The sequence below is a fragment of the Arvicanthis niloticus genome, chromosome 11 (genome assembly GCF_011762505.2).
Source record: "Arvicanthis niloticus isolate mArvNil1 chromosome 11, mArvNil1.pat.X, whole genome shotgun sequence".
Classification (NCBI taxonomy): Eukaryota; Metazoa; Chordata; class Mammalia; order Rodentia; family Muridae; genus Arvicanthis; species Arvicanthis niloticus.
The window spans coordinates 26,593,452-26,611,460 of record NC_047668.1 but is presented as its reverse complement, the minus strand read 5'-3'; the positions used below and the strand labels follow the sequence as shown (position 1 = coordinate 26,611,460).

At 40.5% G+C, this 18,009-nt stretch overlaps 1 protein-coding gene across 4 annotated transcripts in view; it reads left to right on the top strand.

Moving 5' to 3' along the window:
• The window catches only part of Dock4 (dedicator of cytokinesis 4), a 400,837-nt gene that overhangs the window by 46,582 nt on the left and 336,246 nt on the right, over nucleotides 1-18,009 (top strand). The gene's annotated exons all lie outside the window — the stretch shown is intronic.

The following is an 18,009-nucleotide window of genomic DNA, read 5'->3' as shown; positions in this document are numbered from 1 at the left end:
ACAGAAGATGCAAGAGCTCTTTGTCTCCATTTTTCTAAAATTAAAGTTGAACATGTGGCTTTATGTAAAAATTCTTTTATAAACAGAACACTTGAGAACCCAGCATTCGTTATTCATTTGTATCTAGGATAGACTTTATTCCTTAGCTTTTCTGTGTCTTAAAAACAGCCAAATCGTTATTGCAGCTCTGTTTTGCTTTTGAAATCACTCACAGTTTAATGCCCTACTTAACATTGCAGGGGCCGATGGGCTGGTCTGCATTTGTGAGTGACTGATATTCCTCCTCATCGTACTGAACCTATATCAGACATAGGCTTCTTAAAAAATAATATTAGTTCTGATACACACGTTCCTGGAGGGGGTAGACTCTTCATGTTAAAAGATTTCCCCCTACTTACCTATTTCTCGTTAAACTTCACATGTTGCTGAAAGACTTGTTTTAATAAAGGAAAAATAACAGAGCTGTGTGTCAGAAAAACACTTAGAGACACACGAATATAAAAGCTCATGCTTGCCAGATTTGATCTCTGTATCAGCATGGATGTGTACAGGATGCTTTGCTACAAAGCACGACTCAGATGCATGCTGGTGATTAGCCTGGATCCAGTGGCATCTTTGCAGTGTACCAGCTTTCCCATTGGCTTGAACATTAAATGGTCCTCCTGTTGCTGTCTGTCTTACCTTACATGTGTGGTAGTAGTGGTATAGAGTGTATGTATGTCTTCAAATCACTTTCTCTTTTGCTATTAAGTAATTGCTACCAGATTCACAGGCTCTTTCTTTTTGGAGTCAGGGCAAGTATTTAGTGTATTGTTTTCTTCATTTCTAACAGTCCTGTTATTTGGTAATGTTGCTACCATGTTACCTGTCATGTAGACAGTTTGGCCACTAGTTCTGAGGGCCTGTCTTTTAACAGCTAAAGTACCTAGCCGCAGATACACATCTTCCCGGTTGTAAATTCCTACAGACATGTGCATTTCATCACATTGCCTTGGAACTGGCTCCAGGGTGTAATAAAAGTCTGTAGGGAGTATATTCCTCTACTATCCTTTGAGTCACTTGTGAGTGTTGGTGCGCCTTGTAGAGATAAGATAGTGTTACTCCCAACCCTCGTGCATAACTGGTAGGATGATGCAACATGCAAACCTTTCTGAGAATTTCAAATCCCTAGTCTTGCTTGAGCCCACCTAGTGCCTTGTAATTAAATTGTGGGGACTTGGTCTCACTAACATTTTTAAGGGAGTGGGTAAGAAATGCCTGGAAGTCCTAAAAAGAGTCAGTGGTCACACGTTGGAACCCACAAGTCCTGGGAAGATTACCGGTGATGATTGTTAAGTCACTCGATATTTGGTGCAGGTTGGACTTCCTGTGTAGAGGATGTGGGATTATTTAATCAATGAGGAGGTAGAAAGGAGGTGAGACAAATGGATGGTGGAAAGTTACTTGATAGAGATCTCTGGGTGGGATCTAGAATATTGGACGGTGGACTTCAGCAGGCGCATGAGATTTTGTGGGCGTGCTGCTAGGCTCTGCCTCAGGTCATAAAGGAGAAACATCTAGTAACTTGTGCAGGACTTTGTGTGGTGATATGGCAAGATGATAAGGCCATCGCCCACGAGGAGGAGCAGAGTTTCAGAGCAACTTGAGGTTTGGGATGGAGAAACCCAGTGAAAGTCTGGTCACTCAGATCACCTTGAGTATTGGCACTTTTGACCGTGCTTTTTCTGCCATGGTTAGTAAAGTGGTGTTTGTCTACTGCTACATTTATGTTGGCATTTTGAGGAGGCGATTTGGTTACAGGATAGTTAGGGTCTCAGGAGGAGAAATTCCTCAGGCATAAAAATGTTATAAAGCATGAGCTATGGAATCAGGTCTAGTTTCAAATTCTGGCACAGCTTATATGCAATTTTGTTATTTTAAGTAAGAACCTTAATTTAAGTCTGCATTTCCAGTCGTATGGAGTCTAGGAAGTAGCCACGAAAGAAATAATGTCTGAGTTTTCTTCTTACCACTTATGTGAACTTGTGTTCTTATGTGAACAGTGATAGAATGTTGACCTCTCTTTGGCTGTTATTCTTTTATTTTCTACAAAGGAGGGAATATTGTGTGCTTTAGTTATGTTATCTCCTCATTTTCCTTTAAATCTTTTTCTAAGTTGTCTCTTTCTTTCCTGTGGAGACTTTAAGAAGATCCTATATTCTCAAACACAGAGGAGTTATCAGACCCATGCTGGCATCTTATCAGAAAAGTTGCCACGTGCATTCTGAAAGGCTCAGTTGCTGAAGTCGTGATTGTTTCCTGTTCCATCCCTCTGAGTGCTGACTTATTTCAAGGGACACACTCTTTGCTTGAGCAAAGACATTGTGCCATAGTCAAGTGAGGAGCCAAGAAACATTTACCACAAAGAGCTAGCAGTGACACCCTCTTCCAGAGCCTGGCATGTTACTGCAGCTGTGCCATCTTTTAATCAAGACACTAATGAATCATAAGGCCCTATTTATTGACATTGAAAAATCTCCACGGAGAGTTTCTATAAATCCACATGCCAAAAAGAGATATGCAACAGAGAAAGAGAAAGCAAGAGAGCATAGCTGAAAATCTGGATCCTATCAGCCAACTTGTCTGGATTGACCCAAGCTCTGTAACTTAGCTACTCTGTGACTTTGACTAAGCTAGTCGACTTCTGCATGCGTCAATTTCCTTATATCTGGAAAATGCGGACATTAGCTACTACTTCATAGGCTGAACTTGAAGGACTGACTTAGCATTTGCAATGCTTAGATGGTCAGCATTGTATAGGCATTTGCTACGTATGTGCTGGATATGGATAATGGGCAGTTTGCTGAGCTAACTGGTTGTTCTGCTTTTGCATAAGATTAAAGTGGTTAAAGTACATTGGCTAAAGAAATTACCCGAAGGATTCTATTAATGCATAAAATATATGGTATTTTATACCTTTGTATTGTGACATTTGACATTCTCTTCTTTAACACAATTTATGTATAGATAATAATGTGAACCACTTATTTTAAAAAAAATAATCAGTTCCAAAGAATCATATTTTGGGGCTACAATGGAGGAATGGGGGATGTGTAGTTCACTGTCATCAAATTGAATCTGACGCTAAGTTTGTTATGATGGTGAATGTAGAAATGATACTTTAAGAAAGCTGTATCATTTTAGGCTCTGGGAAGAAGTTTGTGGTAGGGCTATTACCACTCAACCAAGGTGTCCACAGATAGAATGCCAGGCTCTGCAAATTCTGATAGTCGAAAAAAAAAAAAAACCCAACCTATTCATTGTCGCTAACATCTCACTGAAATGTAACTTTGTTCAATTATGCATGATGATGGCAAATCATGCTAGTATTTAGTGTGTGAAATCATAGTGCTTTTGAAATATGCTAGTCCCAGTAAGTTCTGCAAGAGAACTTTACTGTTGAGCGGAGAAGCTCAAATCTAACTATATCGTATTTTTCTTAATATTTTGATAGCTGTTTTCTATTTTTATTCTTTTCTTTTATGATCCTATAGCTTTAAAAAAAACATGAACACCTCAGCAGACTGCTAAAGGGGGTCTTGAGGGCAAAATAAACTATTAAGGACCCTATCTGTTAATCTGCTCAGTATTAGTCCGGCTCTTAGCTGTTTATCTGGTCCCTTCTCCATCATACCCTCCCTGTGCACTCTGGTGAGCTGAGATGTGTTTCTGTGTGGCCATGCATCATTTTGAGATGAAATCTGTGCTGCGCTGCAGAAATGAATCTGCTTTGGCTATTTTTTTTCTGTAGTTTTCACACCTTAAAGCTCTTTAGCTTTTCTGTGGCTCTAGGACAACAGTGTCTTAGACAGACTTCCAGTGAAAAATGTTGATTCAGCCACAGTTTACTCGAAAGCTCGATGTTGTGAAAGTAAGGTGCAGAAAGCAGAGAACCCAGTATCTGGGAGTGTGTTACAGCAGGCAAGCTGAGCATGTGCTCAGGGATAATGAGAGGCCCTAGGGGAGAGCATCCTAGGCTGCGAAACGAAGAGAAGGAGGAGTGAGCTGGGTCGGATAATCAGAACATGGAGAAGTAATTAAATTGAGGCTTCCAAGCCTCTCTGGATGGAGGCTTCTGTTTATCAAAAGGTGCTTTGGCTCCTAGGGACTGTTCCTATGTAGTTAAGGCAGGTGTTTTCACCCGTGTCTTCAACCTCTTCAATTCAGCACAGAGTTTTTGGCAATCAAGGCTTGTCCACATCCTTGTCTTGGTTAGAGTTCTAGACAGAATTTTCAATGTGGGATGACTAGACTTTATATTATTATGGTTGCTAACAAACATACTAATGAGGGCATATTTAGGGTATTTGGCGGTAGGTATTGAGCAAAAGGGGAAAGAAAATATTTGATGTGAAAGTATCCTTAGGTGAATATCCCCTTTCAGGAGAGTGTTGATTACTAAACCAAGGGGAAATGTGGACAACGCATCTGGGCAGTATGGAAGTGGGAAGCTTGTGGTGCTGTGGCTGAGGAACATGTGCTTCTAATGCAGTTCTAAAGGGCCGTTTGGAAAGGTGGCTTCAGTGAATAGTAGACCGTGTGGATTGTCATCTTCCTTCTTCTTGACATTACGGTTATTTTCCATGCATGTATGCATGTGGCAGTCGGAGAAGAACTCTGTGAGTTGGTTCTCTTCTCTCCCTGCGTGTGTTCTGGGGATGGAATGCAGGTCCTCTGGCTTAGCAGCAAGCACCTTTATTGAGGAACTCTCTCTGGACCTGAATGTCCTGAGCCTTGATGTCCAGTATTGTGGTGCATTCTTAGAATAGCAACGCTTAAGAGGTAGTGGCACCTTAAAGGCTAGCTTGGGCTACCTGGTGTTCCCTCCCTGAAAACTAAAACTCAAACCTGACTAAAATGTACTGTTTCTCTCTCTCTCTCTCTCTCTCTCTCTCTCTCTCTCTCTCTCTCTCTCTCTCTCTTTATTTTTTTTTTTTTTCAAGACAGGGTTTCTCTGTATAGCCCTGGCTTTCCTGGAACTCACTCTGTAGACCAGGCTGGCCTCAAACTCAGAAATCTGCCTGCCTCTGCCTCCCAAGTGTTGGGATTAAAGGCGTGCGCCACCACCGCCCCGAGTTCCTTGTGTGTTTCTAAAGATTACCTTCAACTCCAATCCCATGTTACCTAATTAGGGATGCAACCGTATGTATAAACATTATTAAACAAGAAGGAACTGTCTTTATACTTTAATAACTGATTGTGAATTCTGCTTTGTTAAAATATATTTGCATTATATATCATTTATGAGTTAGAGAACTCAGACCTCTGTAAAAGCAGTAGGTGTCCTTACGTACTGAGTCATCTCTCCAGCCCTGAGTCGGTTTGTTTATTTTGTCTTCTAAGTAGCTAAGTTCTGTGACTTGAGTGATGTAGCCTGGCCTTGAGAAGTCAGACCAAAATATCATTTCCATGCAAAAATCCTCCTCTTGAGTGTATTTCTGTCTAAGGGTTCACAGAACAGGGCTTACTATGGTGATGACGAAATTAGGTGAGCCTGAAGGAAATATAAAAACCCTGCTTAATGATCCAGTTAGGTTTTTATACAGATTAACTGTCATTAAGAGAGGAATGGTCTGCCCGTCTGGGTTTCTCATTCTCTGGCACTATAAACGAGGAATATCACTGAATGTACAACACTGTAGTGTTGCAAGCCCCGAGGCCTGTCCCAGAATGACAGATGCTTGCATGTCATTCAGTTTTATGTGTGCTGAACCAATCTAAGTGTAGTATGGGAGTGTGTTAGTGTGTGTATGTTCATATGTTAAGAGGTTTCAGCATCCTGAGTAATGAGACATGGATGGTTAAAACACCAGGCGCTGCTCAGGGATGTGTTGAGTGATAACAGCCTCTGTCTGAACTCTCTCGATCCCAGGCTCTTCTCCCAGCTGTCCTCACCTTTCCTTTCTGCAAAGCTTGCCTGGGATCTCTTCTGTGCGGTACCTGGATCCTTGACGGTTCTCTAAGTCTCTGCCTTGGAGCAGCCTTGGCCTAAGTTCTTTTTACAGTGGAGATTTTGCTTCCTCATGCAGGCAATTGCTCCTAGAGAAAGAAGCTCAGGTTTTAACAACCAAGATGTGTTTTATAGCCTTAAAAAAAAAAAGACTAATGATGAAATCTGTGTGACTTCTTAGGATGAAACCCCTATCCATCCCTCTCTGCAGGCTTTGAACTAGCAGTCTTGGTAGATTTCCTTGGGAATTCCACAAGTCTTATGCAGAGCGGAGCAGCTAGTGTGCTTTAGGGGCTTGGCATTTTGGTAGCGAGAGTGACTAGGGATGCCTCCTATGGAAAGACGGTTATTTGTCAATCCACTGTGTATTTTCTCAGCTGTGCTAGAAATCCTCGTGAGTGAGTACCAGATTATTAGCTTTGGCATCAAGGTTTCAAACCACAGAGCCTTGATGCCACTGCCCTGACTCCTTGCTGACCTGGCATCCTGGAGAAACGCCGGTCCTCTTGGACCTATCCCAGGCTGCAGCTGGGAACTGGGCGCCTAGTGCCATCTGCCTGGGCAAGTACGGGAAATGCCAAATGGCCTGGCAGTTTTCAGTGTGGCCTTTGGATCCTAGCTGAGCCATATGGTGCTAAAATGTCAAACTGTTCCTGAGTGTGGGCCACCGTTGAAGAGGCTGGATAGAGAAGGCACACTTCAGTTACAAGGTCTGCTGAAGCTGTTCGTTGTCTGGCTGCTGGCTCATCACTGTTACTTTAACTATCCTTTGTTGAGTAGCGCTTAGCTGATAGTGGTCTACCTACCTCTACTGTGAGAGCCACGAGTGTGCTTGCACACCCATAGTATGTATCAGTAACAGGGCCTCTACAAAGTCTCTGAAAGGAGTGTGTACACCCTTCTGCTGTGGTCGCAGAAAGGACTGGGGAGCCAAATCTCGTGTTCCTTTCTGTTTCAGCTCCTCTGAGTTACATTCTGGCAATTGTTCTGGCTGATGGATTGACAAAGCACACTGAGAAGTTTACAGTCTCTGTGTGAAGAGAAAACATAACAGGGACTTACAGATGATCCCAATCAAAACATCCACAAGTGCTAAGTGATTGAGTCCACAGGGAATGAAGAGGGAGGAGGTGGTGAGTGACGTGGCTCAGATGAGGTTAGCCCTGGCAGGCTTCCTTGAGGACGAGGCTGGGTGTGGGTTTGGCTCATGTCATTCTTCTTAGGCCTTCTGGGGACTTCACATAAACACACATTTCTCCTGGCCTGGGGCCTCTAGCTGGTTGTAAGGATTAAGAGGCAAAGGGAAAATGTGTGAGTTCAAAGAGGTTTCTTTATAGCTGCAGGTGGGGGGCAGCAGGAAAGTGCCTCAGACTTTAGTCCGATGGCCTTCAAAATGCTTCAGTTTGAATCTTTCAGAAGTCACTCATGTGGATGGCAAAGTGCTATAGCTTGAGAGACGAGGACTCTAATGAATCATTGATTTTTTTTTTCCAGTTTAAATAACTTCATCCTGTTGTGGTTGATAAACATTCAAAGAGTTGCTTCGGTTCTACTGACACCATACTTGAACTATATATGCAAGCTCAGCTAGAGGTATTCAAACCCGCCTCTTCTTATGTCAGCGTGGTGACATTGGGGGACTGGTGGCCCTAGAGCCAAGCCAGCCTTTTGTTATTTCCAATGAACTTTGGAAATTGCATCTGCACCTAGGAGTTAACTCAAAGCTTTGCAATTCTGTGGAGAATTATGTTGAGTATTCCAAAGGGAGATTTTTATCCACTTCTACCTCCCTTTTAAACTTTATTTTAGTCAATTATGAAGTTGCTAAAAAGTTGAAAATAATAATCAGTCTTTTTATCATAAACTTAGGCCATTTCTCCCAATACTAGCACTTTGTTTCTTCACAGTAACTTAGTTATTCTCTTCTTATGTACACATATTAAAAGGCATTACACATATCCACAGGAAGATACATGTATGTACATGCTCTGCTGACCTCTGGGTAATACAGCCTCCAAGCAGGAATACACCATACTATTCTGATATAGCGGAGTACTATGCACTAGTGAAAATAGATATTAAATGCATCAATGTTGAGGAAACAAAGCATGTTGCAGAAACACATGCAGAGCAATGCTAGATGCTAAATGTTCATGTGATGTAGAGGTGTAAACATGTCTATATGCATGTTAAGGTTTATGCTAAATTCAGGATTCTGCTTCCTTCTGTAGTCATAAAGGATGTTGGTGAGTTTTCTATAATACTTACAACATTTCAGCTTTAAAACAGAATGACAAGGTCATTGGGGTATGGTTTATTGTTTTAAATACATTTCAGTGACTAAAATGTTTAATTTTAAAATAGTAAATAATATGAATGCATAGTTTCTGTAAAGCCATTCATTAGAAATGCATTAGTGATTAGACCTTCTCAGGAAGGTGCACAACTTCCTTGATTGAAGGCAGAAGGGAGAGGTTTTTATAAATGGCCTTTACTAAAACATTGGCTCTGAACTTGGGTCCACAGTGTAACTAAAAGCCAGATGAAATTCTGCCATCACTGCTTGGCCTTTGTCTCCTTTTCTTTGGCTCGCATGTTTGCCTTTGACCATGGATACAGTAATCTGCCTGTTTAGAATCTTGGTGGTGTGCTTTAAATGAGAATTGTGCCCCCTAGACTCTTGTATTTCCATCCTTGGTCCCAGTCCTTTGCACTGTTCAAGGAGGTTAAGAGACCTTCAAGAGGTAAAGCTTTCCTGGAGGAAGTAGGTCTCTGGGGGCGGGCTTTGAGAGTTTGTAGCCTTACCCTATTCCTGTTCTCTCTCTGCTTCCTGTTGAGATGTGCTCTTTGAGTTTTCCTTCTGTCTCCATCTCTTCTTGACCACTAGACTTTTTCCCTCTAGAACTTTAAGCCAAAACAAAGTCTTTCTTCCTTAGATCACCTTGACCACAGCAACAAAACACATTAACAGACACATGTGGGATACTTAATTCATCTCATTTCCCTTCAAAGCTGAAGGTCTAAAGATGGAAGTAATGCATCTTGCTGTTAGCCTTTTATAGGATTTTATTACAGACCTTCTGAAAACACTTAAAATTCTCTAGTCATTGTTTTTAACCTCTAGTTTAGTGATTTTCAACCTGTGGGTCTTCATCTCTTTGGGGGCTGCATTTCAGGTAGCCTGTATATCAGCTAGCTTTCATATCAGCTATTGAAATTACAATTCACAACAGTAGCAAAATTACAGTAGCAATGAAAATAATCTTACGGCTTTGGGTCACCACACCATGAGGAAGTATGTTAAACAGTCACACTTTGAGAACTACTGCTGTTGTTGGTCAATTTGGAGCCAGAAATTAAAGCATCACAGAACAGGTCCCAGCATCAAGGAAGGTCAGTATCTGAGATAGCCAGGCCGTACCTGGAGATGGAGTCAGTGTCTGGAAATTACCAGGTTGTTCTTTCAGATAGCAAGGGCTTCTTTGGACCATCTTGCAGACCCACACCTCAGCATCTTAGTTACACATGCCTCTTGCTCTCCTGTCTGAAGTTCTTTTTCTGTTTAAGTCTAAAGCTTATGTTAGTACCTTAAAGATGGACTTGGATCAGTGGGTCACTGTATCTACTCATTCCTGTACATGTGTTTACTAAGTCAAAACTAGTACTTCAAGCCAGCTATAACCAGCAGTTTTGCCCTATAATTGGGGTTAGTTTCAATTACTGTATCTTTTACATGGCTACTGCTTTCACCACGCCATTAATTTTCTGTGTCATATCTTTTTCTCCCCTGTAAGTTTCCCATGACCATTTTTAAGTTAACATCTATTTAAATATATCAAATGAATATCAACATTAAGATGTTCAATTTCTTCAATAAAAGGACATTAGACAATGGTGTGTATCATCCTCTACTCAACAAAGTTTGGTGTCTGGGCATCCCTACTTTGTAGCTTTGTGACCTTGCCAGAGTTCACCATTTCAGTGTCACTTCCTTCACCATCCTAGGGCACAGAGTAACAGTGCCCCACAGGGCTGTGTGAGTTAGAGCCCTCATGAACCACAGGCCCAGGTGCTTCCATCCTCTCCCATCTGGCTCCCACACTGGTTTCCTTGGGTCTCTATAGTGTTGCTGTAGTAGATGCCTCAGTTCTCCCCAATGGAGATGGGAGTTTGGGTGGTTTGGAAGAGAAATGTCCCTTGTATGTGCATGTATTTGAATACTTGGTCCCTGGTTGGTGGTCCTATTTGGGAAAGGTATGAAACAGTTAAGGAGTGGAATCTTACCATAGTGCCCCTTGTCACTAACAGTGAACTTTGATACACAGTGAGTGCTTTTGTTCAAAGACACGTATTGTCTGTGTTAACTCCTTCTAGAAAATGCTTTCAGAGCAGCACAGGGTTTGAACAATTGGGTGCCATATCCCAGCTGAGTTGACAAATGAAGCTAACCTTCACAGGTGGCAACCTTTTCAACAGTCTTTTAGTATCTAGTGACACCTATAAGCTCGCACAGTTTGGTTACTTACGGTAGAGTATTGTAGTAAGACCGAAGATGTTTTTCAGAGGAGTTTAATTTACAAAGATCTGAGGATTGAGCCTTGCACATACAGCTTCTGGACCTGGGTATGCTTGAGCTCTAGGTCAGAGTGCATGCAGGTGGTTGATGGTACAAGATTCTTCTGCTGAGGGGAGGATAGAAAAGATACTGGGCATGGTGGTTATGGCTGTGCTAGTCAGAGTTGGAATAGATACATATAGACTTAAAGAAAGACAGAACATTTAGGAAGAAATTAAATTTCTTCACCTTGCTGTCTAGCCTGTACTAATCAGGTATACAGGTGTACGCTATGCTTATTCAAGGTCAGGTTTTAATGCTGCTTGTGAAAACACATCTCCACTGTTAGCCTCCTGTGGCTCTGAGCTTTGGAAGGTTGCCAACAAGGCTTAAAAGGAATTCTTCCAAAGCCGCCTTTGTTTCTCAGAGATTTGTGAGGTGCTGCCATAGAGAGGCAGAAAAGCAAAGCAAAAGAAAAAAAAAATAGGAAAAAAAAATCTCATCAGTGTTTGCCTCTGTATTTTTTAAATGTATCAGGTAATATAACTTTTTTTCTTAGTGTTTATTTCTTTTTAGGAAATTGGGGGGAATAGAGGTCTGAATAAAACTTCACGACTTCATTTCCACATGTCTTTTGAGAATTCTATGCAATCTAAAATACCAAATGTGGCTTATTTCCACGAAACAATGGAGTGGCCAGAAAATCCAAGAATATTAATCTTGAGAATTGACATCAACAACTCAACAGTTTAGCTTCCAAGGCTGAATCTCAAAAAGTAGATCTATACTGGGAAACAGGTCTAGACACACAAAGATTTTTTTTTCCCCCCTAGGATTCTCAAAGCACAGAGATCAAAAGTGAAAATAAGCAAATGGGATTTTTATCAAACTGCAAAGCTTTTGCACAGCGAAGGAAGGGACAGAGCAGTGTGACATCCTGCAGAGAAAAGATGTGCAGGGATGGACACTTAGAAGGAACTCAAGATATTCAGGAGTAAAGCAAATTCAAGGGGAATAGGCAATTTAGATAGAGATTTTTCCCAAAAAAGAATACAAATGGAACATACAGAAAGTTTCTGAATGTCAGTAATTATCAGGAAAATGCAGTAAAAACCACATTGTGAGATGCCACCTCATCCAGTAATAATGAGCAGTGTGACAATGACAAACAGATTAAGAAGCACTGGTGAGGCTGTGGAGAAAAGAAGATTTTTGGATATTGTTGGTAGGAACATGGGTTAGATAGAACAAGCATTGTGGAAGCAGTACAGATTCCTCAACACATAAAACAGAACTTGTAGGGCCCAGCAGTCCTGCATTGGATCCTGGTGTGGTCTGGTCGTTGCAGCGATGGGGTAAAGTTATGTGCTTCAGATGGAGTGGCGGGCTCTCAACATTGCTAGTCTTCCATTGCCTGTTCTAGGGGAAAGTATAAAGCATGAGTGTTTTACTTCTGTCTTTTGCCAGCACCATGCAGATCAGGTCTTAGTTTTTCTAGGAAGAATACCAACTGTGATAGTGTTGATTCTTGGCATAGGCCACAGACTTAGGAGGGAGGAGCAGAGGGTTATGGGTTTGGAAGGATTTCCCATCTTGACTTGGCTGGTGTTCTGGCTTTGCAACCTCAGGAAGCCTCTGTTTTCCTTCTCCCACAGCAATAGATTTGAGCTGGTTTGGCAACTAGTCTTCAACAGATACTGCACTTTATCTCCTTTGTAAACCAAAGCCTAGCAAGCACTTGTAAGTTCTCATAGTCCCTTGGGTCCTCCTGTTATCGGCATCAGCATCACTTGCTTCAGTGGAAGCCTGCGCATCTGTGTCATCTCCTTAGGACTCTAAGGATTTTGGTCTTTTCATTCATATTTATATAAATGTATAGACACATATATAAATATATATAATATGCGTACAGAAATATACATATTATATAGATGTACCTACACAGCAATATACACACAAACACATACATAATTTTTTCCCCAGAAAACGTCTCATCATCTTTGTTAATCTTTACAACACTTTGTTTTGTAACAAGCTGGCTACAAAAAGTATCAGGCTGCCACTGAATTTGTCATTTTGCTGCACTTCCTGTTCTCTCTCTCCTTTTAGTTTAGATAAAATGCAATTCTTTTCTTACCTTTTCCTTTAGTCCTTTGGGCTGAAATCAAGGGCTTTATATATGTTGAGCAACAGCTTTGTCGTTACACTACATTCTAGTTCTATCCACACAGTTTCAAAGGCTGGACTTAGATACTATACTTTTGGAACAGTGCCCGATAATATGCCAATGGACTTGCTGTTGCGATTGGTAGTTACTGCTCTAGAACCTTGGTTTTTTTTGGTGGATGCCTTGCTTTAGGGATTGGTGTTTACGATTAAATAAATCAACTGCTTGGGGGCGGATTTTTATATTTTCTACTAAATAGGTATAGGTTAGTTTTTTGGTAGGTTTTGGCAGTCAGTGCCTATATCATTAACAGTGTCTTCTTGGTGTCCACAGACTGTTTCTCAATATGCGTAAGTTGGTTGTAGGAGCTTCCTGCTTCCTGACTCTTGATACCAATAACTATCTCAGTTGCTCAAGGTTGTGATAACAAGACTGGGTAGTTTAAACAACAAACATGTGTTCTTTATTAAGAAGCTATAAATCAAAGTTTAAGGAACCGGCAGATTTGGTTTCTGGGTGGGCTTGCTGACAGGCTTGTATTCAGTTTCTTGTTCATCGAGGGTTCCTAAGGGTCTTATTAGTTCTTGTTTGTGGGGAGAGATCACTCTAAGGCATTAATCCCATCACTAGGTCCCCACTCTCTTGTTCCAAGCTTAGCCTACTTATCTACCATCATGGCTTCATCTCAAATTCTATTGCTCTTGGGGAAAGGACTTCAACATATAAGTTTTAAGAGCTCCAAACACTTAGTGAGCAGGTCAAGAGTCGGCATCTATAGAGTTTAGCTTGCATAGAGCATGTGTGAGTGATTTCTTCTAGAACCTGGACATGTGAGAGACTTTTCTCATCTATTTGGCATCAGGGAAAACTCTTATTCTTTCTGGGTAATATTTTACAATCCTAGTAGTCATACTTAGTCTCTGCATATGATATATGAGTATATAATTGGCCCTTTTTCTTTAAATACTGTCTTAAAATGTGTGTGTACGCGTGCGTGCGCGTATGTGAGTGAGTGCATAGGAATGTATGTAACATGCCTGTGAGTGTAGAGGCCAGAAGGCACTGAATCCTTTGGAGTCGAAGCTACAGGTATTTGTGGTATGCCTGGCTTGTTATATGGGTGTTATGATCCAAACTCTAGACTTCATGATTACACAGCAATTCTCCTAACCATTGATCCATCTCTTCAGCCCCTCAAATACTAATTTTGGTAGTTTATTTTTGATTTTGTTATACTACTTTATTTCTACCTATGAGACTATAATTCATGTTCAACAATCAATATTCAAAAGTAAGGGAAATAACCTCACTTCTGTACTAGATTCATCCCAAAACATGTAGGTAACAGTGTATTTATTTCTGGACATAGTATCTCTTAGGGATATGTTGACAAATCAAAGTGATCCAAAAGTGAGCAAAAGATTCAGAGATGATGGCATGTGAAAGATGATTATGAAGAGTGAGTTATTTAATCTGGGGGTTGCCACTGCCACCTGTAGGTACAGCACTCCTGGGGATATTGATTGCATGTCAAATATTGTACAAAGAACTGTGTGTATATGTCTCATATGATAGACAGGAGGCAGGTACTATTAGCTTCATTTTCTGGTGATGGATCTGAAATGCAAAGAAACTTTAACTGGTTCAGGATACACAAAAGGTAGAAGGTTGCTGGGCTGGTGGAATCTGCCTCCAGGATCTGTTCTCAGTACCCCTCCATTTGAGAACACTTGTCAAACTAGCCAGCCGATTAGTATTGCAGAGGGATTTGACCAAGCTTGTGAGAAGTATTATATTTCCCTGTTTTATTGCATCAAAGACACCACTGAGTAGCTGTAAAATACATCCTTATTTTATTTGCCTCTATGATAAATGGTTGCCAACAGAGCGTGTAATCAATTATGAGCCCCCCCACCCCGATTTTACAGTAGGTAAAATCCAAAGAAGATGTATTAGGATAAATGAAAAATGTTTGTTTTTCATCCAGATTTGGAAACCAAACCCCAAGTTATAAGAGCGATTTAACTCAGATGCTTCTGAACTTCTCAAGCTGCCGAGAAAGGTACACTCTCTGTACAGGGCTTAATGTCTCCTGTTGTAGAAGTGGTTTAACTGAGGTAATATGAAGGACTTATTGAACTGAGTAGAAGGTAAAATAAATAATGTTTAAGATTCTTCCAGATCTTAATATTTGTTATTGAATATAGCACACCATGCCACTTAAGTGATGACAAAGTTTTAAAACTTTTGGCAGTTATGTATACGAATTTTTCTTAGCAACATGTCTGATGACCTGTGACTCTGGCTGTCTTCTCCCTTTCCTTCCCACTTTCCACTTCTGTTTTTTTTTTTCTTTTTCTTTTCTTTTTCAAAAACATGATTGGTAATATTTCCTTTTGTCTCAGGTGAAATCCAGATTAGGATGTTTGAGGGGCACCCTACTTTTTCACCCAGCCTGTCTTCTTTTCTTTTAGCTCCCCCCCCACCCCCCCATACCATGATTGAATCCTATGATGGGCATCATAAATCCAAGCCCCTGGCTATGCCAAGATGCACACAAGCCTTCTGAGCAGTGTCAGCTCTGTGCTCATTTCTTTATTCAAGCTGTTTGTCCCCCTCTGCTTTTTAAAATGCTACTCATCCTTCCCGGCCTAATTTAAAGTGATCGCCTTCAAAACTTTAAAACAAACAAACAAACAAACAATCAAACAAACAATCAAACAAATCCAAACTTTGCCCAATCATGAGGAGTAGATCTAATTTCAGACCACTGTTTTCCTTAGACCATTTAGATACTTACAGCACTTGACCTTGAACTCTTGTCAAGTCTTTCATAAGCTCTAGGACTCTTCCTATTTCTACTTAGCTATAGGGCTGTTGCTGCCAAAGGCTCACCACAGGGGAGTTACAGTGTGAATGAGTGGATTGTGGCAGTTTGTAACCTGTGTCCTTTTTCTGAGTGTGTGGAGTGAGCCAATAACAATTGCTTTGTGCTCCCTAACGTCATTGCTCTTGTCTGTGTTATTGGGAATAGAGTCTTGCTCTTAGGGGAACTGGTTGACAAGCCAGCTTCAAATCACAGCTATGGTCTCTGGGACCCCAGAGGGAAAACAGGACCAGCTGATAATGGGGTTTTCTGCCTCAATAGCCCTTCATATTTTACGTTTCTTTTTGTTAATTTTTTTTTAAAGGAATAAGGTAAAATAAGTTTCATTCTATTTTGTCTGAATTTCTTCAGAGCTCTGAAGCTATTGACTGGAGCTCCCAAACACAGTGAGGGTAAAAACAGCTCTGCAGATGTTGGATTTATACCAGCATGTTTGGAACTCAGCCCACAGATGTCCCTTTTGGATATCTGCTGTGATCTGTACCCCAAGTGAAAAGTCTGATCATTTGTAATGTTGCTGAATGCTCAGCCTTCTTTAAACTGAGAACTTTGAGTCTTTGAGGTGCGACCTGGAAGAAGGGAGAATGTGGGAGGGAATTAACAAGGATGCCTGTTTATTATTATTTTCTACACTGTTGGCCTTTAGATATGATGGGGAAAGAAAGGGAAAAGAACTCCACCATTTCCTCATTACATTTTGGTTAGTTTGAAGAAATTTAACTCTTACTGGTAAGATAATGGTTAGAATACTATTTTGACCTTTGAACCCTGATAGTAGTAGCTACTGGTCATGCCTTTTCTCTCTCTCTCTCTCTCTCTCTCTCTCTCTCTCTCTCTCTCTCTCTCTCTCTCTCTCTCTCTTTCTTTCTTTCATTTTGTAAGGTAGATGGTTGAGTCTCTATTCCTGGTGCTCTTTTGTTGCTTCTGAAATCTGCAGGCTGCTGAATCACTGCAGCGTGGTGACAGTTGGGTAGCTGGGATACTGAAATATTGAACTGATGGCTTTCTGTCGATTAAAGGAGAAAGGTTATGTAGTCATAAAAATTTGCTCTAGGGACTAATATTTAATAGACTATACTATAATTGGGTACTTGAATAAATTATTTCTTATGCAATCTCAGGTATCTACCATATGCATGATGCAATGGCAGGAAAATATAAAGAAATACAGTAGGAATACTCATATCTTTCTAGGTGGTATATATGTGCTAGCACTGATGATAGGTTAAGAAAGAGGCAAGCTTAAATATTTTATAAAAGCTTTTTCCTCCCATTTTTTTTTTTACTACTTTTAAATAACTTACACCTCAGTTACTTTTTTGTCAGTAAGCTTGAAATCATATACTTTTGACAAGTTCAACCCACTGTTAACTTAGGGCTGTAAAACAATTAAAGAGGTCCAATTGGAATAATAGTATCTTAATTAGAACAAATTATTTCTTAATTAAGGCAGAATTGAACTGATCAGAGATTTAGAAAGAATAAATTACACACAGTAGACTTCATTGATTAATCAAAGAATGTTTTTCTTTATTTGTTCTGTACATGTGTTTTAAGATGGAGGTTATTTTTGTAGTAATCACGGATGAATACCAATTTAATCAGGACGTTACTTCTGCTCTGGGAAATGAAGTGAGCTTTATTGAGGCTGAGCATTTTCTTGTTGACTATGATAACACACATGAGAATGTTGAAACTCTTTGATTATTTAGTGTCATTTAGAAATTACTTCATTCTTTTTTCTCTTACAGTTATTTTATCTCTTACGGTTATTAAAGTTATTACGAATGTTAGTAAAATGCAGCCTATAGATCTTGTTCACGGGGCTAAATTATCTTGTGGAATTCTAATGATTATGGAGAAGATTCTTTTAAAAGAGGCAGGGTTGCCAGGCATGGTGACTCATTACATTAATCTCAACACTTGGGAGGCAGAAGCAGGACAAGTGCTACAGTTTTGAGGAATAGTCTGGTGAGTTCCAGAGCAGGCAGGACTACAGAGAGACCCTGTCCTCCAACACAAACAGACATAAAACTCCAAACAAACAAACAAACAAACAAACACATATCCAAACCCCAGAAATCCACCTACACGTGTTTATCCATATTCTATCTATTTCCTCCTCCCTGGTACTCTTCACTTAACTGTAAATGTCAAAGCCCCTAGAAAAGTTGGTCTAATTACAACTGGAATGATTCCAAAGGATCATGTATTGAAGAATTCACTGTGATAAAGCAACACTTGCCTCTTAAAAATGTCATTTTGACACCATCCTCACCTCTTTCCATGGCACAAATTCACCAAATAGTAGTCCTGACAATATGAGGTCACTGTGGTGTCTCCTTTCTGCTCCTCTCTGGTCCACTCTACTCTGTTCAATTCCACTCCCATTTCATTCTATAGTATGTCAT